The following is a 24,246-nucleotide window of genomic DNA, read 5'->3' on the forward strand; positions in this document are numbered from 1 at the left end:
TCTCGCAAGAGCAGACGACGTAACTAAAGTACCGTCGATGGGGGTGACAATGGGTCTAGGGGTGAGATTGGGTCAAAACGGAAAAATATGTTTTGTGAAATATTTCAGCTAATAACGCTGATATTACTAAAATTAATAATTCATATGTTAGGGAACATATTATTACGCATAATTCATAACAATATACATTTTTAGAAATAGTAGTTTTTGTATACTACATCAATAAACATGCATGTTGAAACTAGATAAAATTTACAACATTAAATTTCTTCTGTACAAAGTATCACGCATGTACTCTAGCCTCTATCGTTGTATTAGTAGAATGTTGAAAGTCTTTTCATTATACATCACAGGCATTTTCCGGAATCTGTTTGATTTTCCCATAAAAAAAATCATTTTTTTCTGTACAATGTCTAAAACATTGAAAATGGGGGTGAGATTGGGTCAAGCAAGAACGATAGTTAATGAAATTCCAAGTCCACTTTTTAACATTTTACGGTGCCGGGTGTTCTCTTTTTTCATTAAGATGTGTTTATTTTTTCTAAATACAGCATCTCTGAAACATCAAACAAGTCTACTTGAGTATTCCGTGCATTGAATAACAATACAACGCATTTTGACAACTTCTCAAACCAGCAACTGTGTTTCGTGCGCAGCAACATCGAAAATTTTTATCAAAAGGGTGTTTTTTTTCTAAATTTGAATATTTATCAGTGTTTTCATATTATATAAACATCTCACGGAAGTACAAATGAGTTGGATCGCTGAAATACTGGGATTATGACGTCAACTTCTGCCTGAAATTTATTGATCGTGGAATGTCGCACCGAAATTTAACTATTTGCGAAGGTTTAAAATAATCACTGTTTCAGTACACCTTTGGGGAAACTGAATAGGCTTTATAGCAATGGGGATGAGACTTTGAAGACAATTTGAGGGAAAAACCAAGAAAATTTATGTAAACTTGACGATAAATGTTGGGTTTACGTATTTTTCTCATAGCTCTTCAGGGGACGGACCTGGTGTACACGGGTAGAAATCAGAATCCAAAAACAAGATTATGACTCATGATATCATGATTCCAGCGTGTTTTCGTCTTATGAAAATACACCATGATTTGGACTCATGATATCATGAGTCAGATTGCCGTAACGCAACACACGCGTTAGGTTTTTGTTGCTGATTGCTCGGAATCATGATTCAAATGCCAAAAATGCTGAGTCGCGCATCCGTTTATGATCGACAAAATAAAAAAAAGTTAAAAATAGCATACATTGAGATTCGAGCCAAGAACCTTCCGATTGTGAGCCACGTACTCTACCACTCAACCACTTCGTCATCTTGATTTTAGAGCGATCGATACAAATTAGATGAAGCAAAGTGCGCCGCTTAGTGTTTTCACACTGGATGTTACGCTTATGAGGAATCATGATTATGACTCCAGGAACCATGATTTGTGATCCTGATATTATGACCTAACCAATTTATGAATTTCATGATTTGTAAATCATGGTGTGGGGATCAGATTTTTATCCGTGTAGTGGTTAGAACACTCGCCTCTCACGCCGTGGACCTGGGATCGAATCCCATCCCCGACATAGTCACTTATGACGTAAAAAGTTATAGTGACAACTTCCTTCGGAAGGGAAGTAAAGCCGTTGGTCCCGAGATGAACTAGCCCAGGGCTAAAAATCTCGTTAATAAAGTCAAACCAACCAAACCATCATAGCTCTTCAATTTTCAGTATAATCTTTCATTTAAGTGGGTTTATCATACTTGTGAAACATCTTAGATATCTTTTTGTCTTGTTTGCATCGTTTTTTGTTAAAATTTTTCAGTTGTGAATGGTTTTGAAATCATATTCTCAAAACCAATTTATTTCAATTACAGTGACCCAATGTCACCCCCTCTATGGGGTGAGATTGGGTCATTTTTCATTCACTTGTGGTGCCGCTGTGAATAAATATTTGTCTTTAATTTTTTTTAACAGTTGTTAATGTACCATCAAAGTACATACACACCAAATTTGAAGTTTATTGGAGTTAAATTGCGATAGTTATTCAAAAAATAAATCGCACATATCCCTTTTTGACCCATTGTCACCCCCAACGACGGTACCAAATACTACTCTGCACTTGATATACATTAGTTAAGGTCAGAGAGCAAACAAAATTTAATTGTTTTTTTTTTTACAGGGCGTTAAGATGCAGCTGATCTACGTGTAACAAAGTATATCACTTCAGGGCGTTGATACAGAATGAAAAATTTGATTGATTTTTACATAGCGTTACGATTCAATTCATTAATGTGGACTTAAGTTAAATTACTGCATGATGTTGATAGAGCTTGGAATTTTCAAGTAATGACCTACAGAGCATTGAGATCTACCTGATCTACATAGAATAAGTTCAAATTACTCCAGGGCGGTAATACAGTTTGGAATATTCAATTAATGTTCTAAAGGGCGTTAAGATGCACCTGAACTACATAAGATAAGCTTGACATATTCCAGGACGTTGAACAGGCTAGAATTTCCAATTGATGGCATATAGGACGTTAAGATATACGTGAGAAAGGAACAAATTAATCCAGGGCGTTGATATATTTTGACAATTTCGATGACATCAATCAGAGCGTTTAGATGCACCTAATCTTCAAATGATAAAGTCAAATTACTCCAGGGCGTTGATACTACTAAGAAATTTCTATTGATTTTAAACAGGGCGTAAATATCCTCCAGATCTTGCAAAGATCTATATGGAATAAATAGAATTACTTCAGACCATTGATATAGCTTGGTCGATTGATGTTATACAAAGTGTTGAGATGTTTCTGAACTATGTGAAATAAGGCCAAATTACTCCAGGGCGTTGCAAAAGCTTGGAATTTTTAATGGATGTCTACAGGGCGTTGCGATGTACCTGATCTACATAAAATAAGCTCAAATTACTCCAGGGCATTGATACAGCTTGGAATTTTTAATGGATACAGGGCATTAGGTTGCACCTGATTTACGTAAGACAAGGTCATTGGACAAGGTCGTAAGACAAGGAAAATAGATATCGAACAGGGCGTTTATATGAATTGATTACATGACACAAGGGGATTTTTTTTATTATCGGACAATTTGGGCCGGAGGTTTTCCGATTTGCATGAAATTTTCACCAGAGGTAGAGCTCGTGGATACATGACCAAAAGTGAAATTCAAAAAAACTATAGAGGCCTATTTTCCCGGAAAACTCTAGATGAATTTTCACGATTTCTCTATATACCTCAAACTTTGAAAATTCATATCTCCTGAACTATGCATCGTAGAACAAAAAATTTTTAGTGAAATCAAAAGGAAATTTTTTCAGCAATCTATTAAAAATATAAAAAGAAAAACATTTCTCGGAAAATTTTTCACCATGGAGAAAATTGTCGGAAAAATAGCGAAAAAACTATCGTCTGTATCATGAAAAATTTTCAAAAAAATAGTTTTTGTTTCATCAATCCATACCCTAACTTTCGTCCATAGACGCCAAAGTGGTATCTTTTACCGTTTAGGCGACAGAACTGAAAAACCGATGACCACCCGCACGCTTCCCATAGGAAAATGTGTGATAATGTGGGCCTCATAACCGTGCGCTCACGGCGGCAGTAATTTACACGCATTGTAAGTGTAACGCAGTAAACCATCCTTTCCTTTCCAGTCAGAAGAAGCTTTTCGTCAATCGGAGCACTCTCCTTTGGTCTGTTGGTCCTTTATTCGTAACGTTTACTATTGAGACCAACAGTCTTTAATTGAAAACGATCCTAACATTCAATGATATAGGTAATAGGAACTGACCCTCAGCAAGCATGGGAAAATTCACTCACTCACCAAGAATTCCACCGATGAAAAATAGCCAACAAATCTGCTGCTATCGAACATTCAGTGATAGCTGAACCGTCCTAGGCGGAGTGTAGCATGAAAGCGTCGAAACCGATTGTGTAAAAGCGACAATCGGAAGGAACGCGAAGAGAAGTGAATACCAATACACTTGTATCTGCGAGGCACGAGTTAATGCACTTAGCATCCATTCGCCGAATGCATTGAACTGACTGAGAGAATTCCTACTCACTGAATCATTCCGTGATGTGGACTGCCAGTCAGTGAACGCTCATTAGCACTCAAACCCGAATGCCATCCGAACAGAATCAGAATGTAAACAATCATTCCTGGACAAACATTTCAAAAGAGCACATCGACATTGGTAAACATTGGCTTTGCAAACCGCTGTTGAACCCAATTCAACTCGATCACGCTCACCAATACCACTATCAGGAAGAGCTAACACCAATCTTTCTGATAGTGGGGTTAGTTTGTGTGGGCGGGCTCAAAAGGGCTCAACAGCAACGTTTCTGAAAAAAGCTCAAGACCTCTTGGGCCCTTTTCAAATGTTTGTCCTTTGTCCGAATTTTGGTATTGTATTCGACTGATCAGATGCCGTTTTTTGTTTCGCTTAGTGCTCGCCGAAGAAGCAGAATGGGCACTGGAAATTGAAACGTTCGGCTTGGTTAAAAAAACGGCTTTCGAGGGAAACACAATAACTGAGTGAGTGTTTCCCATGCTTGACCCTCAGTATCATATAGTTGCAAAGCAAAAAGGATATTTATGCATACATAAAGTGCTATTTGTAATTTTCTTGCCTTTTTCAAATTTTGTTCAATTTATCAAATGATTAGATAATTAACTAAAAACGCGCGAATAAATTTACAGTTTTGTTTTCTATACAAAGTGATATATTTGATATAAATTCTGATTGTTCCTTGGAAGAATATAGTATAGTATTTGCATGTTAATAATATCAATCAACTGTATAACACTCAGGGACGCTATCTATTGTTCCATTGATGGCTGCTGTGGAATATTCCACTGCCAGTCAGCGTGCAGCCTCTACAGTTGGCGCCAATCCAACAGCGCGCCAAACTGTATTGAGAAGCGTACGCGCGTAATGAATAATTATTGTATGTTTTGTCAGGCCGTATCGTGCGCCTATATAAGGCGCACCCATTGAATTAGTAAGAATGTAGTTTCTTTCGTTTCTCCACTGAGTAGGCATGCTGCCTCTCAGTGGTAATAAATCTGTTAAAGTGAAGCCGTTCGCTTGATTTGCTGTCCGTTGTATCGTAAAAGACACAAAGTAGGAAAGACGTCCTGGCCGAAACAACATATTAACAATATATTCATAAGAAAGTGGATCTTGAGATTTGATCCTTCAAACGTTACCATAATGATTGATTGTAACAAGAACTTCCCGTGCGGCTTTCATAGAGGCTGTTAGCTTTAATACTAAATAACATTGCTGATGAAGGGCACACAAAACACCCAACTGACCAATGGAGAGTGGTCCGATTGACGAAAAGCTTCTTCTGACTGGAAAGGAAAGGATGGTTTACTGTGTTACACTTACAATGCGTGTAAATGACTGCCGCCGTTAGCGCACGGTTATGAGGCCCACAATAGCACACATTTTCCTATGAGAAGCGTGCGGGTGGTCATCGGTTTTTCAGTTCTGTCGCCTAAACGGTAAAAGATACCACTTTGACGTCTATGGACGAAAGTTAGGGTATGGATTGATGAAACAAAAAATATTTTTTTGAAAATTTCCCATGATACAGACGATAGTTTTTTCGCTATTTTTCCGACAATTTTCTCCATGGTGAAAAATTTTCCGAGAAATGTTTTTCTTTTTATATTTTTAATAGATTGCTGAGAAAATTTCCTTTCGATTTCACTAAAAAACTTTTGTTCTACGATGCATAGTTCAGGAGATATGAATTTTCAAAGTTTGAGGTATATAGAGAAATCGTGAAAATTCATCTAGAGTTTTCCGGGAAAATAGGCCTCTATAGTTTTTTTGAATTTCACTTTTGGTCATGTATCCACGAGCTCTACCTCTGGTGAAAATTTCATGCAAATCGGAGAACCTACGGCCCAAACCTGTCCGATAATTTAAAAAAATGCCCACAAGTCCAAATTACTCCAGGACGTTCATACTGCATGGAGTTTTCAAATGATGTCCTACAGAGCGTTAATGTGCACCTTATCTAAGATCTACGTGAGACAAGGTCGAATTACTCCAGGGCGTCAATACATATTGGAATTTTCAATCGATACAGGGCATTGAGGTGCACCTGATCTTCGTAAGACAAGGTCAAATAAGTGAAGGGCGTTTATACATCTTAATATTTGTCCCACAGGGCGTTAAAATGCAGCTTATTTACATGTAACAAGGTCAATTAACTCCAGGGCGTTGAGTATTCAATTGATGTCCTACAGGGCGTAAAGATGCACTTGATCTACGTAAAATGAGGTCACATTACTCCAGGACGTTGATAAAGCTTGAATTTTCAATGGATGTCCTACAGGACGATGAGATGTATTTGATCGACATAGGATTAGGTCAAATTACTCCAGGGCGTTGATAGTGCTTGGAGTTTCTATTGAGGTCACACAGGGCGTCAAGATGCACTTGATTTACTTGGGATGAGGTTAAATTAGTCTAGGGCATTTAAACAGCTTGAATTTTTTTAATAATGCCCTACAGCCCTGTACGTTAAGATGTTGCTGATCTATATGAGACAAGTTCAAATCACTCTAGGGCGTCAATAGATTGTAGCTTTCAATCGATGCAGGTCATTGAGGTGATCTACGTTAGACAAGGTCAAATCAGTCAAGGGCGTTTGTACATCTTGACATTTGTCCCACAGGGCGTTAAGATGCAGCTGATTTACATGGCAAGAGTCCAAGTTACTCCATTGCGTTGATAATGCTTAAAATATTCAAGTGATGGGGGGCGTAAGGATGCACTTGGTCTACATAAGGGAGGTCAAGTTACTCTTCGGCGTTAATAAAGCTTGAATTTTTAATTGATGTCATACAGGGTGTTAGGATGCTACGGATCTATATGGGACAAAGTAAAATTACTCCAGGGCGTTGATACAGCTTGTAGTTTTCAATTTTAATCTACGTGGAATAATGTGAAATTACTCTAGGGCGTTGATACAGCTCAAAAATTTCGATGGAATTTTTACAGGGTGGTAATATGTTCTATATGAAGTTCTGAAAGAAATAGGGTAACAGAGCGTTGGTAAGTACAGGTTGGAAAATTTGATTGATATCTTATGGGGCGTTAGATTGTTGTTAATTTTGCACATTTTTTTTTTCTATGATTTCGGGTGAGAAATTCAAAAAAAAAATCTGAGAAAAGCTTCTTAGTCGTCGACTAAGCGCGACTAAGCAGGACGACAGGGCTGGGTATTGAAAAAAATCTTTAAAACAATTAAAAATACTTCATTGAGGTATTAAACAGCTATTGAAGTCTGCTGGAGGTATTGAACTACAATTGAAAAATTTCATTTTTATATGAAAATCCATCAAGTATTATTGAGGTATTACAATACCTGATCTAGTTATCAGTTTGGTGTTCGTAAAATATGCTTGAGATATTATTTGAGGTATTTTACCTCTTATGCAGGGCTAATTCATACCTCATTCAGGTATGTAGTATTGGAAATTATCTGGTATGGAATACCTCAATTTGGTATTCAGTAGTTATTTTCTTCTGCTCGGGCAGTAATCCAATCCGCATGGTTATTAAATTAATTAACTCATTACGCGTGGTAAAGATGGACAAATTATGGGTGAAATTATGAAAAAAATCCACGTGCTCGGCTGGGATTTGAACCCAGGACTCTTGTATGCTAGACGAGCGCTTTACCAACTAAGCTACCAAGCCACTTGGTGACCCAATAACTAAGTTGGTTACAAGTTTAGAATTCAAATCCCTACAGACTACGCGGACCCCTTTCATAACCCATATCCATCCATCTCATGTTCCTACACACGCGGAAAGAGCGTACCGGTGCCATACCTAAGCTATGAAAAATCCTAACAAAATAATGAAAAGCCTTAACAGGGCTCTTTTGACGTCAACAGAAAGATTTCAACCTATACTATATGGAATAAATATAAAAAGAGTGATAAAACTAATTTTTTAACATAAAATCGCTAGAACCACTATTGGTACACGTGTTCCAGTAGTTGCGCTAGAGCTCCAGTAGTAGACGTTCGGGAATGATACAAGGAATTTTAAACAAAATGGTAATTTTTTACATAGATTTAACACTTTTCCCTCGAAACAGACACTAATATCTTTCGAATGAAGCATAAAGATCATCTCTGGGACTTTTATTCATTTTTATACATTCATTTTAAAAACTGCTTCCATCCGTTGATCCACTACTGGAACACGACGGCAACTATTGGTGCAAGGCAGCAAATTTTTTGCGTAAACTTTAATATTTATATGACTTTTTGATATGATAAAAAGCTGAAATTTGTCAAATTGACTAAACTAGAGGCGATTTATCCACCAAAAATAACACATGTTGTTTTAATCAAAAAATGTACGTTTTAATCCATAGTCCAATCTACTGGTACATTAAAACCATTGGTACCGGCACCCTGTACAATTATCTACAAGTCATCCATGCAACACTTTTTTGTAAGAGTCGCCATTTTTTAATTAAATTATTCTGCATAAATATGGCAACAAAAAACATTTGCATGTTTTAATTAATTATGATTCGTGGTTTACGGCTAACCAGCCGAGTGGAAGTTTGACAACTACCGAAAAACTAAACATTACATATACTTTGCAATTGGATTAAATGGACAAATTGATGTTAAGTTTTGCGAAAAAGTTACATGTCTTCTCGGTGAGAATCGAACTCACGACTCCCTGTTCTCTAGATAGGGCTCGTTACCCCTACGCCACGAGAAGACTCATGGACGCAGAAGTTAACCTGAATTCGATTTCAGCTCAATAATCACGTGGTCCTCTTTCGCAAAGCGCACCTCTTCAATTTCAATGCTTCAAATAGATTTTTCGTTAAAAGGGTATATTTTGATTTAAAGTAAATAATGTCATCGTTTTCAGCAGATATTTTACAGTTGGAAGCACTTACAATCACTGAGGTGTTTTGAGCTTACCTTGAGAAGTTGTATATAAAGGTAAAATGTCCGAATCTTCCATATAAATTCCCAAATATTCTTGGATATCGACGAAGAGTTTATTGCTCAATGCAATGTTAAGAAACTCTGGAGTGCTTTGGAAAGCCCAAGCAAGACAGTTCGTTTTCAGGACGCCAAGAAGTTTTGCTGTTCGCGCTGTAAGAGTGCGAAAACATATTTGTGTTCAGTCGAGGATGTATTACCAACTGGTGAGCTCGTTTCATGCTTATGATAACACATTTTTTGACGTTGGATAACGTCTTACGGCAACATACTGGGGTACAATTTCGAAAAACGAAAAATCGCTTGCGTCACGAAAAGTGGTTAGATTTTGACTGTTAATAACTTACTAATGCCCGGATAGATTTTCAAGATTCTTGCACCAATCGATTGGAAATCTTTCTACGAATCTACTCCAACAATGAAAACTATTGATTCTCATGACTAAACTATTGAAAAATTGAGAAATATCGGAGCATGTCTTATTTTTCATAGAAAAGCACATTTTTCTTGTGTATTCCTGACACAGACATCATTGCGCGATATCTTAGCCACTTTCGTCATTCAAAGGGAAACGCCCCTTTCAGTCTTCTTCTTACTTCTCTCCATTATCTCGTGTTCAGTCGAAGCCAATCAAATTCCACTTCACGCGCACGCGCACGACCGCATTTCAATTAAATCGTCTTCGGTAATCTTTTGGTGTGTTTCTGTCTAAGAATGGAATGAAAACCCAGTTCGATGGATTGTGACTACCACCAACCGTCCTTATCAGGACAATTTAATTTTGAAAGAGAGTTATGAGAATTTTACACCGTGAAGAGTGACATTACTGATGAATGGATTCATATTTCGGTCATTCATTTGCCACATGCATGACAAAGCGATCAGTATAAACTTGTCGATTTGAAAGCTAAAACTTATCAGCAACAGCTTCGTTGATGATTTGATTTGGTAATAAATTGTCGATCGAAACCAAATAAGCGCACAGAGAAAACTGCAATAATGCTACCGCCGCCCGACGGGAACCTAGGTAAAATTTTGTTTGCCGTTGGAAAACTAATCATTTGAAATTTAAATTGGCAATTAAATAAATTAATTAATTAATAATAGGTGAAATATCTTAAGCCGTAACTCTTTTACGTGGAATACATTGTTGTGGCTCTGAAAAGGGCCGTTTTGCTTGAAATTGCGTCCTAATTCAATTTAAACTCGTTCGCCACGGATACGACGAGCCAGCTAGAAGGCCTTCGGCATGATGGTGACACGCTTGGCGTGGATCGCGCACATGTTAGTACCCTCAAAGATAGGCCTCGCTCGCTTCCTGCTGGGCCATGACGCCAAGCTGTGTAATCGCAGATCGGTCTTAAAGTCCTGAGCGATTTCACGGACCAGGCGCTGGAAATACAACTTGTCAATCAGCAGCTCCGTAGAATTCTGGTAGCGACGGATCTCACGCAGAGCGACCGTTCCTGGCTGATAGCGATACGGCTTCTTGACTCCTCCGGTGGCTTGGGCGCTCTTGCGAGCGACTTTCGTGACCGGCTGCTTGCGAGGGGCTGCTTTCCAGCCATCGTCGTCGTAGTGTTCTCTGGACGGATTGAAACAAACGAATGATTGAATTTCCGCGGCTGCCGGTCCCTTTTTTGACCTTCTCTTGCGAGCGAGCGAGACGAACAGTGAACAGCGAGCGAGCAAGAAGAATTCATCCATTGCGTACCGCATAAAAGCAGCCGAGCCGGCGGCCGAGCATCAGTTTTGTTACAATCGTTGCCGAAGTTAGACCGGCCTCGGAAAAGGAAGCGCCAAGCGTGACAACATCCATTGCATCATCACCAAGCCCGCCATCCGCCGTCTGGCTCGCCGTGGCGACGTCAATCGTACCTCCGGTCTCATCTACGAGGAAACCCGCGGTGTGCTGAAGTCATCCAGAATTCTGTCGGCTACGCTCTGAAGTGGCAGGGCCATACGCTGTACAGATTTGGAGGCTAAATCGTCCCCATCACCGACAGCAAAACTACCACTGAATTCACAAAACCTGAGCATGAAATGGCGATCGACGATATCCTCACCCAACCGTCCTTTTCAGGACGACAATTTAATTTTGAAAAAGTTTCGAAAATATTTCACGCAACATTATTGGCAATAGTCACAGCAACAGAACTGTCGGTGAATCAAAAATAATAGTTTTGGTGAAATTTTTAGTGATTTGCGGTAAACATTTTACCAAAATCAGTAAAATTCCAACAATATCTACAAATTTTGTTTACCGAATGTTCCGCTGCTGAGTTATTATCAAAATTCGTAACTCACCCTTAGTGTGTGGACAAGAAAACCAGCATCAATAATTTACAATCATTAAGGTGAAGAAGAATCGAAGCCAAACCTCAAATTTTCAAGAGCACGGATCTGGAGAAAAGAAAACCCGTTTGAGCCGAAAACTTAATCGATTGGTCACCACCAGCGAGTGACCAATCGATTAAGTTTTCAGCTTAAACGTATGTTTGGTTCTCCAGATCCGTGCTCTTGAAAATTTGAGGTTTGGCTTCGATTCATCTTCACCTTAAGCTGCTGCAAATCCAGTGTCCGGTTTGTGAAATCGCTGGCTACGAGATGGCTGAAGAAAATCAGCTCAAGCCGCTTGTTCAAGCGCCCATCATCATCGCCACCGCAAATCTTATCGGGCGAGGAGGATTTCAACCTGTTCGCTGGGCAAAATGTGTCCGCCTTACTCGATTCTCACAGTTCAATCGGCCCTTTTCAGTGCCAACAAATGTGTCCTAAAGAGTTATTTGTGTAATATTTGCTAATGTGTTTACCATACTCTTACATTTATTCATCTCGTAGCATCATACAATATCTGATTAGTTATGAATAATTGACAAAACGACAAATCGAGAATGTTTCCGAGTCGTGCTGTCGGAATGCAATAAATATATTTTCTATTGTTAAGGAATGATTCAAATATTACATAACCCAAAATGTGCCAGTTCTAGACCCCCTCCTTCCCTACGTAACAACTTTTGTATGGAAGATTTAAATTGTGTATAAGGGCTGTAACACTATGGAAGACCCTCTCCCTCCCCCTGTGACGGAACGATATATTTGAACGATAAGGCCTGATGTCGTCACTGCGTTCGCATGTTTTTCCAATCTCCGTTGTGATGCGCCGTTATTGCCAAAGCCAAGATAAAATTTTCCTCAGTACCGCCAGATGCAATTTCTTCTTAGCAGACGCAAAAGTTATCTTCTTTTTTTGACGTTGGATAACGTCTTACGGCAAACATACTGGGGTACAATTTCGAAAAACGAAAAATCGCTCGCGTCACGAAAAGTGGTTAGATTTTGACTGTTAATAACTTACTAATGCCCGGATAGATTTTCTAGATTCTTGCACCAATCGATTGGAAATCTTTTCTACGAATCTACTCCAACAATGAAAACTATTGATTCTCATGGCTAAACTATTGGAAAATTGAGAAATATCGAAGCATGTCTTATTTTTCAAAGAAAAGCACATTTTTCCTGTGTATTCCTGACACAGACATCATTGAGAGATATCTTAGCCACTTTCGTCATTCAAAGGGAAACGCCCCTTTCGGTCTTCTTCTTACTTCTCTTTATTATCTCGTGTTCAGTCAAAGCCAATCAAATTCCACTTCACGCGCACGCACGCACGCACGACCGCATTTTAATTCAATCGTCTTCGGTAATCTTTTGGTGTGTTTCTGTCTAAGAATGGAATGAAAACCCAGTTCGATCGATTGTGACTACCACCAACCGTCCTTTTCAGGACGACAATTTCATTTTGAAAGAGAGTTATGAGAATTTTACATCGTGAAGAGCGAGATAAATGGTGAATGGATGTGATGGATTCATATTTCGGTCAGTCATTTGCATGCAATCTATCATTAGTGTCAATCTTTGTTAGTAGTCAACATTAGTGCTTTTCGAGAATCACAGGGCCAAGAAATCAATTTCCCATCGCGCTCTTGCAGGGCAATCTTCGACATTGTGTGCATGAGAGATAAATTGGGGACGGCACTAGAATGAGGATCCCGGTTTGCCTCGCATTTAGCGATGATTGAATAATGCCGTTGTCGTCGTCGTCGCTAACCACATGCATGACAAAGCGATCAGTATAAACTTGTCGATTTGAAAGCTAAAACTTATCAACAACAGCTTCGTTGATGATTTGATTTGGTAAGAAATTGTCGATCGAAACCAAATAATTGCACAGAGAAGACTGCAAAAATGCTACCGCCGCCCAACGGGAACCTATGTAAAACTTTGTTTGCCATTTCACTCCGTTGGAAAACTAATCATCCGAAATTTCAATTGGCAATTAAATAAATAAATTAATTAATAATAATAGGTGAAATATCTCTAGCCGTAACTCTTTTACGTGGAATGCATTGTTGTGGCTCTGAAAAGGGCCGTTTTGCTTGTGTCCCAATTCAATTTAAACTCGTTCGTCACGGATACGACGAGCCAGCTAGAAGGCTTTCGGCATGATGGTCACACGCTTGGCGTGGATCGCGCACATGTTGGTAGCCTCAAAGATAGGCCTAGCTCGCTTCCTGCAGGGCCATGACGGCCAAGCTCTGTAATCGCAGATCGGTCTTGAAGTCCTGAGCGATTTCACGGACCAGGCGCTGGAAAAACAATTTGTGGATCAGCAGCTCCGTCGAATTCTGGTAGCGACGGATCTCACGCAGAGAGACTGTTCCTGGCTGATAGCGATACGGCTTCTTGACTCCTCCGGTGGCTGAGGCGCTCTAGCGAGCGACTTTCGTGGGGCCGCTTCCACCAGTGGACTTACGGGCAGTCTGCTTGGTAGAGCCATCGTCGTAGTGTGCTCTGGACGGATTAAAACAAATGAATGATTGAATGTGCGCGGCTGCCGGTCCCTTTTATGACCTTCTCTTGCGAGCGAGCGAGACGAACAGTGAACAGCGAGCGAGCAAGAAGAATTCATCCATCGCGTACCGCATAAAAGCAGCCGAGCCGGCGGCCGAGCATCAGTTTTGTTACAATTGTTGCCGAAGTTAGACCGGCCTCGGAAAAGCAAGCGCCAAGCGTGACAACATCCATTGCATCATCATCAAGCCCGCCATCCGCCGTCAATCGTCAATCGTACCTCCGGTCTCATCTACGAGGAAACCCGTGGTGTGCTGAAGTCATCCAGAATTCTGTCGGCTACGCTCTGAAGTGGCAGGGCCGTACGCTGTACAGATTTTGAGGTTAAATCACCTCCATCACCGAGACCAGAATTCAAAACTGAAGCACTGAATCCATCAAACCTGAGCATGGAATGGCGATCGACGATATCCAAACCCAACCGTCCTTTTCAGGACGACAATTCAATTTTGAAAGAGTTTTGAAAATATTTCTACCATGAAGCGCAACAGTATGGCAATTCTCACAGCAACAGACCTGTCGGTGAACTAAATAATAGTTACTCGATTCTCGCAGTTCAATCGGCCCTTTTCAGGGCTATCAAATGTGTACTAAAGAGTTATTTGTGTTATATTTGCTAATGTGTTTACCACATTCTTGCTATAATTCATCTCTGATTAGTTATGAATAATTGACAAAACGACAATTTGAGAATGTTTTCGAAGACGCTGCTGCAGTGCTGTCGGAATGCAATATATTTTCTATTGTTAAGGAATGATTCAAATATTTTGAATTAATTGCTCCAAATTAACAATGATTAAGTATACACTTAAAAATCAATTCTTCAGTATAACGGACTAAGCTTCTGAATACATGTAAAGTGATTATTTTGTATTAACACAAAATAATAACACAAATGTCTATAATAAATCAGAATTGACATGCAACAAATAGTGTGAAAATTAATTGGATTTTTAGCAGTAGAAATCTTTCATAAGTTCGTGACGGTCCCAAGCCAGTAAATAGAAGAGGAACGTTTATCCAACGTCAACTTGGCGGTCGTATCTTGGAAACAACCTCTTACTTTTTCATGAAAGCGTGACCTTTATGTAATATTCAAACAAACTTTGGTTTGGTTTGGTTCGTCACTATACTTCTCTTTTTGACATAACAAAAATATTTTTTGAATTGTACGACATTATGAATGTAGACGTATTTTTTAAAACTTCTATCAAAAACTTTTCATGTCGAGACAAAAATGTACAGCAATACTCTTATGAAATTTAAACCAAACTTTGTATGGTTCGTCACTACAAGTGTCGATATAATTCCTATTTCATATAATTTAAAATATATACATATATTTTTCTCTTTTCGTCATTAATAAAAACTTCTTTTGACTAGTTCGACATAATGATTGTGCTACTTTTCCCCGAATGTCGTTTCCCCGAATGTCGGTTCCCCGAACGCCAGTTCCCCTAATGACACTTTTCCCCGAATGTCCCGTTTCCCCGAAAAGTGGGTGAAGTTCAATTAGGTGTTAAAATAGTTTTCAGTGGTAATATGGTGAATTAGCAAGAACGATAAGCAATGAAAAAAAGGATGTATTTGCTCATTTTCGTCTATACATATGTTGCAAAAAACGCTGAGGTCGGTTAAACTTGTAAGAACCGAAAATCAAGTAAAGAAGGGTGCATATCAGATGACCAGTACGTTCACCACCTTGAAATGTATGAAGATATGACAAATATGAGTGCCAAAGTCCATTTCGGGGAAATGGGCTATTCGGGGAAACGGGATATTCGGGGAACTGACATTTGGGGAACTAGCGTTCAGGGAAACGATATTCGGGGAATCTACTTTCGGGGAAAAGTAGCACAACCCGACATTATAGTTGTTGATGTATTTTTTTAACACTTCAGTCGTCGCGCTGTTGTATTTTGTAAAAAACTGTTGGAAAAACCTCGCTCTTCGTTCACAACAGCAGCGTGGTGCTTCTGACGGTGGCAAACCGAGCGACGACTGGTAGGTTAATCTTCTACCAAAAAATCCTCGAGGCAAAAAAAAACAAAACCAGCTTTAAATATAAGTCGTATTTTTCCTCCTTATCCATGGATCTTATCACCGACCAAAGGTGACTCCCAGATATTTTGCTCCCTCACTAATAAGCACCCTTCCCGGGGTGATTGCGGAGGTGCAGATGTATTCTCGGTCTCTAGAAGCAAAAAAAAATTACATCCTAACATTCCTTTCCCATCCCAGCTAACTGTAAGGACTTGGTCGGCGCTGTTATTGATCAATAATATTAGATCAGATAAAATTGCACATCGAGAGTAAGCGGAAAGTCCCATCCTTATCCATTTGGATCGTAGTGCAATTCTTGCCAGTTCCAATCAACCACTGAGTAGCAACCATTGACATGTACAGTCCATTCTATGATATACAATGTTAAGAAATTCTGGCTGAATAAACATCTAAACAAACAATTTATACGTAACAAGGTGTACAACAGTGTTGCCAGGTCATCAATTTTTACAGTTGACGAGTTCCATATCAAATCTGTCTTGAAAACTTGATCACTTTCGATTTACAGTAAATTTTGCACATGTTTTCGGTACAAAAAGTAGTAGATATTCACCGGGAGGGTCGGACAACCAAGATAAAACGTAACGGTCAATTAACTGGGATTTTTGCATTGAATCGTCAATCAGCCTACACATATATGTGACAATACAATGTTCACCGGAACAACAAGTTATTAATAAAATAATCAAATAGGCCATTTTCACTAGTCTCCATAAGGAACAATAGGTTTTTGAGAGTATCTACCATATATCTCTTTGCTGACCTAATTTTTACCTTAACGGAGAACTACAGACAACTAATGGAAATCAAATTAATTAACTCATTACGCGTGGTAAAGATTGACAAATTATGGGTGAAATTATAAAAAAAAAATCCACGTGCTCGCTGGGATTTGAACCCGGGACTCTTGTATGCTAGACGAGCGTTTTACCAACTAAGCTACCGAGCCACTTGGTAACCCAATATTTTTTTTCATAATTTCACCCATAATTTGTCCATCTTTACCACGCGTAATGAGTTAATTAATTTAATAACCATGCAGATTGGATTACCGAACAGCTCAATATAAGCGTCAATTTATAATAGAAATCGTTTATTTTATTATTTGAATCATAAATTTTTGCATTATATGTTATATAACTCGAACATTACTACTTCTGGAGAAGTGATCATGATATTTGTTAATTGAAAATCGACGAAATTAAGAGATTTAATAAGAGAAACATCTATTTCTTCTCAGGACTCTAAGGTGAAAAATAGAAAAAAAATAACGAAAAATAAAGAGTTTTTGCGTAAAATAATAATGATTGAAATATTTTTTGCGTATTATAATAAAGCTTGAAATATTTTTTCAGTGTATATTTTTTCTTGTAGCCTAAATGGGTTCACCACAATTCCACCATTGTACAATTTCTTCAAAATCATCAGTTTCGAAACTAGAATTTTTCAAAATGCCAAATTTCGTAGCCCATTTCAAAAGTTATTCTTGATTCAAAATGATACCTATGAAATGTATAAAAACAGAACAATATTTTAATTTTATTGACTTATTCTTGATGGAATTCGTCAATTGTGGCCTTATTATCTGATCAATATATAAATTATCGTAAGTTGATAAATCTTTATGATTATAAATAAAATTGTGAGAAAAAAAAAATCAAGTTTTTTAAGTTTGACACAACATTTAACAATACAACTAAAAAAGGTAATCTGGTAGCACTGTTTGTGAATTTTTTATTGCATATAGAGGTCTATAAGCAAACTGCCACGACTACCAAAGCACGATCAATCTTACGCAAGTCGATTTCCTCAGAATGAAAACGTATCGATGTTTGTTTGACGTAATTTGAGCTTTCGGTCAACGTCAGTCCAACAGTGAATGCTAAATAGCAAAACTGTTTATGTATTCTTTCTTACAGCATCAAAAGCAAGGTTGTGAAAGTATTCACAGCAAACAAAGAAAATTTTGTCAACATTGCACTACTAACGCAGGCATCATGATTGGTCTATTATTTGTTTGTTTCTCGATATCTTTTTCAAATCGTCATAAGTAACTTTCATACGGATTTGAGAAAATTTATTTGGAAGAACCACAACCTGTCATCTAAAACTGTCTTAAAATGAATTACTTTTTAACTTTTTTTCATGGTGTACATTGCTTAAATTTTGCATATAATCAACTCGTGTTCGAACACTAGGTAGTTTCTATTATTTCCCACAAAAAATTCTAAGATAAAAATGATAAGCCGTTTTATTCAGTTACTTACGACATTTTTGCAAACAGGTTAAAATTGACTGAAGTAGTATTTTGTTTTGATTCCTGGTTAGGTCACGTTGTTTTTTATATAACAGAGCGGTGAATATAGCGGTTAGGTAGCGAAAGTGGAAAATACTACATACGTCGTTTTATAAATCAGAAAATTCTACATTCTAAAAGTGAAAATCGAATGGCTAGAGATGCTAGTATTAGATAGTCAGCAGAAATTAATAACGCCAAACAATTTTTCGACTGGGGCTGTGTTAACAAAAGGTGAGAGACCATTTAAAAAAGATTAGGAATTTATCTATGCAACTGAAAAATACTATTCAGAGGCTGACAAATTTTTCAGGAAAGATTTTCTAACCTTGTTCCAATTCCTCGAACAACGAAAATATCATTCATTTATACCAAAAACGAACGAAGCATTTTTGCTAGTGCATTCTCAGATGCACATGAAAACCAAGAAAATACAGCATGCTTTGTTCATAATAATACAAAGAAACGAAAATCTTCTGGTGTTAGCAACCAAAGGCAATTGTTTTGCGCGAACCTTGGGAGTGGACTGTAACGACGGGTCCGCCCAAAACACGGGTGTTCCCGAGGTCCTGACCTCGACCTCCGATCACTGACCTTTCTCACAAAGTAATCACTCACAACGCGGCGTACTGGGACTCAAGGCAACTTTATTTCGCGGACCGACAGGGAGACACGACTTGTCTGTATGAAAATTGGTGCAAACTGGATTTTATTAGTAAGAACACACAAACATTAGACCCGCTTTCGGGTGGATCTCGGGAAGCGAGACCCGATAGCTCTTATCGTGAGCGGGAGCTAGATCGGAAGTGATCTAAGAGATCAACAGTGGTTCTCAATTTAGTTATTGGACCGAACAACAATCTTCCTGGTTTGAAAAAATAGATAGTATTAAGATGAAAATGTAAGCTATATACTGACTAATTGAATAAATAAAATAAATAATAATAATAATAATAATAATAATCTTATTTGTTCCATAGAAAAGAAAGAATCCCTTTTCAGTGTAATGAAAAAATTGAGGCAGAAACAGTTTTTTTTTCAGTTTTTCTTAGCCGGTGTAATTTTTCATGAAAAATATCATCCATTCCAACATATACGTCATTAAAACCAATCCCATATCTTTTTTTCAGGTGTTTTAGAAAAATTGCAATTGCTTTGATAAAAAATCTTTGTTTTGAGAACAAATTCGGAAAATCCCTATACAAAACACATTCTTTCGATTTTTCCGATTATTTTCTTAACTGTGGAATATTTCCAGTTTGATGACATTTTAATTTATCTATGCAATGGTGAAGTATATATGAAATCAGTGGAATATTATGAACTCTTACTGTTTCGGTACAATTTGGTATTGATCCGATGCTGAATAATGGTGGCATGCTTCAACGCACTGATAGTCTTTAGGAAGGCTTAGTTAATAATGATGTTTCCATTGTACATACCTGTAATAAAAGAGAACGAAATCGATATTAATCATAATTGTATTAAGTGATAAATGAATAATATTATATTATATTTATTTGACTATTTCGATATTATTTATAACAAATAAAATACCCAATAAAAACCCAACCTTTGACATTTTTCCGAACGCTAGTTTTGTCTATTGGCAGTTCCCTGAACGACCCGTTTCCCTGAAAAGCTATGTTGTTTGAAAAGAGCAGAAAAGCCTTCGACTCAGTGGTTGGTACGCTTTCATTCGTTGACAGCGCAATCGAGATGGTATGATTCATGCTAGAGAACCGGGTTTCGCTTTCCGTTGCCGTTCCGCTATCATTTGCGTTTGGGCTTTTAGTGCTTCCGACGTTTCGTTTTTCGATGGAGTGCGCTTGGTGAAACCCTTCGTGTCTTATTTCTGTGTCGCCTGTGAGTGACAGGAGTCGAGGATGGAATACCAACTGGTTGAGCTCGTTTCATGCTTCCTATAACACAAATGTGTATCGTGACAATGTTCCCGAGCAGAAGCAAAGTTTCGACCATCAAATTGAAGATATTGCTTTGATTGACATAAGAGATAAAGATCTGAAGATAATATTTAAATTTTATTCCTGAAACTTCTGAGCCATAGCCAAAATTTGATGCAGATCTGAAACAATAGCTCGCTGATATCTTACAAGAGCTGGATATGATATTGCTAATGATATTCGAGGAGTAAATATTAGATATAATTTTCAGATCTTTTTTCTCTTATATCTATCAAGTTAAGATCACTTTCAGACGTCCATATAAAAATTTGCTACTACTAAGCTTTTTTCGCCTGCTCGGGTTGCATCTATTCAATCGCTATACAAACTATGGATATTTCGTCATTATAAGGTGTCGACAGCATTTTTCTGTATATGTTTAAATGAGATGCGGACGTGGCCGGCACCATTATTTACATTACTAAGTTTGGAATTTTCGAAATTGTACATTGAAGAAGGTATACTACTCCAAAGCTGCCTTTGTTAATTCCCTGTACAATTTTGATAATTCCGGTAAATCACGAAGTTGCAACTACGAATTTCAATTCATCCATGCTTATGCTTTTGTCGCGACGTTTTTTTCTTTCGACGTTTGTCACTCAACCAAAAAAAAATGCATATCACTCAGCCATATAAAGTGCATATATGAGAATTAGGACTGCCAAAACTTTTCGGGAAAATGGATTACTCGGGGGAAACGGGGCTTTCGAAGAAAAGACACTTGCTTATTTGTATTTGTGTTTAATTTTCATCAGACTTCTTGAGATTTCATGAAACTGACTAAAACAAACTTAAACATTGAATACAAGTAGTACAATCGGTTCTTTATCAAGGAAAAGAATATCAAGTTATGAAGAATGATAAACGACTAATCGAAACAGAAATCAAACATTGCTCGGCAAAACTGTAACTGGCACAAAGTACCTCAGCTCGCAATCCATCTCTCCACATTCAGATCTATAGCTAACCACGTCGCCATGCCTTTTCCAGTACTATTTCACCGTGACAAGTTACACGTTCCGCAACCTCAGCCGGTAACTCCCACGCCAAATCCAATCCCAAAGAAAACGCGAAATGTTGCGGTAATAATATTTCTTTGTAATAACCGTTGTGTAAGATTCTGAAAGGCAGCCGAATTGAAAAGCATTTAAAGAAGGGGACATTCTTTGTTTCATCGAATAATAGCCAGTAAAATAATTACTCATCAGCAGTAGTTTGAGAAAGTTGAGCAATAAAAGAAATTCGAAAAAAAAACACAAAAGTATATTTCTACCGGAACATCAATAAACAAACAAATTTAAATTGGGAAGTAACAATTGAAAATCGATCGTTATTTTCTATGAAAAATTGCTAAGAAGCAATAAAAGAAGTTTCAGCACTAAAAAATTTGAAATTTGCTCTAAATTACTAAAAATTTCCAATAAAAATTGAAACTTAGTCAAAGTGCTAATTAAAAAAAATATAAAAATAAGCATTAAGCGTCAGAAAGTTTCGAATAAATACTCCTAAAAATGATAATAAATCTTCGAGCTGTTTAGTAGAATACCTTTAAGTAGATAGGGCCCAGATAGCCGTAGTGGTAAATGCGCAGCTATTCAGCATGACCATGCTGAGGATCGTGGGTTCGAATCCCACTGGTCGAGGATCTTTTCGTAAAGGAAATTTTCTCGATTCCCAGGGCATAGAGTATCTTCGTACCTTCCATACGATATACCAATGCAAAAATGGTCAATCGGTAAAGAATTAACACAGTTAATTACTGTGGAAGTGCTCATAAGAACACTAATCTGAGAAGCAGGCTTTGTCCCAGTTGGGACGTAACGCCAGAAAGAAGAAGAAGAAGAAGATGAAAAAAACCGAATTTGGTACTAAACCATTTAATTCCACTAGAGTTTGTATCCTTTGACAGATACGCGTATTTCGACCTCAACTGAAGACGGCCTTACAGTTGAGGTCATAATACGCGTATCTGTCAAAGGATACAAACTCTAGTGGAATTAAATGGTATAGTACTGAATTCTGTTTTTTCATCTACTTACTCTTAAAAATATTTTATTGGCTGATTTTAGACGAATTAGTGATGGTTACCCTTTCCCTAAGGCATGATGAAATTTTCCCCGATTCCAAACCAATCACAAGTAGGGCGGTCACTGCTTTGCAAATGGAATATTGGCTTGTTTTTGTTGCCACCGCCTTGGAACCGCCATCGTCACCCCATTACAAATGCTGCTCGCTCCTGTTCCTGTTGGACGTCTGTTGTGTCATTTTTACGAGCAGCGATTCCGGAAATTTATCGTCACATTTTACGATGACGAGCTCCGAATGGCCATTTTCTGCGCTAAGTCGGTCCTAGAGAACAAAACGACGAAGACGATTTCAGAGGTGGAAGTGTTTTGATGCAGTGAAAATAATCAACTACCACCCATCGTTTTGTTGCGGTAAGTGTTTGTTTTTGTTCGTTGGGAGTGCATACAAATTTGCAATATTCTTGTTGTGAAATTGGCGAATCTTGGATGAATAGTTTTCTTTCGTAACAGGGGCTACAATTGCAGACTGCTTGCGGGTAGGACGTTTCGGATAAAGAGAATTATATGCCTTCTTTAAAATGATACATGTTCCTGTATGAAACTGCTTTATGCGAAACGTCTCTATGCGAAATGGGTCATCCCCAGCCTACTAATAGTAAATTATTATGCAGGTTATCACTTTATTTGCAAAGATGAATACTTTCAGAATTCTACCCTCTTTTATAACAGTTGCTAAGTCTTGAACGAACAGGCTCTACAGAACATCAAACGAAATTCAGAAGATGTTGGTTTTAATTTACCGAAATCCAATTACTATCCCACAATTGGAATTGTTCCTATGAAATTTAATTTTTATATGCATCCACGTATTAAATATATAACACTGTGTTGCGTCAATCTGCGCCAGCGTTATATCAGCTGTAAATACACTCAGAGTGCAAACATACGAGCTTCCTAAAATTTAGATTACCATGCACGAATCCAAAATGAGAAACTCTTCCAGGAAGCTTCCTTATTCAAACACTGACAAGAGTAGAAAAGCGGAGCACCCACAGAGCGTTCTATATCTTGGCGCCGGTGAAAAAAAAAAAAACGGACCCCGTAATGCTTCCTGCAAAAAGAGCATTCCTGTGAAACACTGGAGTCGAGAGGTACGGAACGGTTTGGAAACTGATATCACGTTCCCCTCTGGAACAGCTATACTCTGCTGCAACGGAACTGTGCGCTGGATGCCTACTGTATGAACGGTGTTCCCCAAAACGGTTATTTTCAGAACAACAAACTCCATCAAATATGCGCTCATCAGTGGATGTCTTTAGCCATACTGCATGTCTGGGCAAAATAAAAAAAAAACAGTAGGGCTCATACTTCAAACCTTTTAAATATATTAGTCTACACATTCAAAGAAAGAAAGTGATAATAGGGTTCTAACTCTTACTCAATCGCCTCAGCTTACATAAAAAATTCATATCATCTCAATTTTCTAATGTTTTGTATTGGTTCGTGTGAAATTTTTTGTTTTTTTTTAGTTTAAGCCACACCCTTAGACTTAAATTAAGATATTGGGTGAATTGAGTCTTCCGTGTACGTTCCTAAATGTCCGATGGGAATAACCCCAGTGTTAAAGAGCAAAACCCCAATAGTTTTTTGTCAGTGAAGTGAATGTCAAATATATTCTAAGCATCAACGCTTATTTTAAATTGAAGTGTTGGGATTTGACATTAAATGCACTGATCTGTATTATATCGCACAATACTATTCCATGACCTGTCTATTAGCGTTAGTTGTCATTGAAATCCAGTCAGGAAATGAGAGCAAATAAACTGTCACTAAGTTGTGAGCAAACGAACAAGTAAGAAGTGTTTTCTTTGCTCGGTATCTCGTCCGGAGTTTCTACTACGAATCCTCGTGCAAAGCTGTCGGTTACAGCAGTTTGGC

The 24,246-nt window shown here is 38.0% G+C and overlaps 1 pseudogene; it reads right to left on the minus strand.

The window, feature by feature from the left end:
* Nucleotides 1–13,511: 13,511 nt before the first annotated feature.
* LOC110678175 lies at nucleotides 13,512–22,546 on the minus strand (annotated as a pseudogene).
* Between the last annotated feature and the right edge of the window lie 1,700 nt (nucleotides 22,547–24,246).

Source organism: Aedes aegypti, chromosome 3 (assembly GCF_002204515.2).
Source record: "Aedes aegypti strain LVP_AGWG chromosome 3, AaegL5.0 Primary Assembly, whole genome shotgun sequence".
Lineage (NCBI taxonomy): Eukaryota > Metazoa > Arthropoda > Insecta > Diptera > Culicidae > Aedes > Aedes aegypti.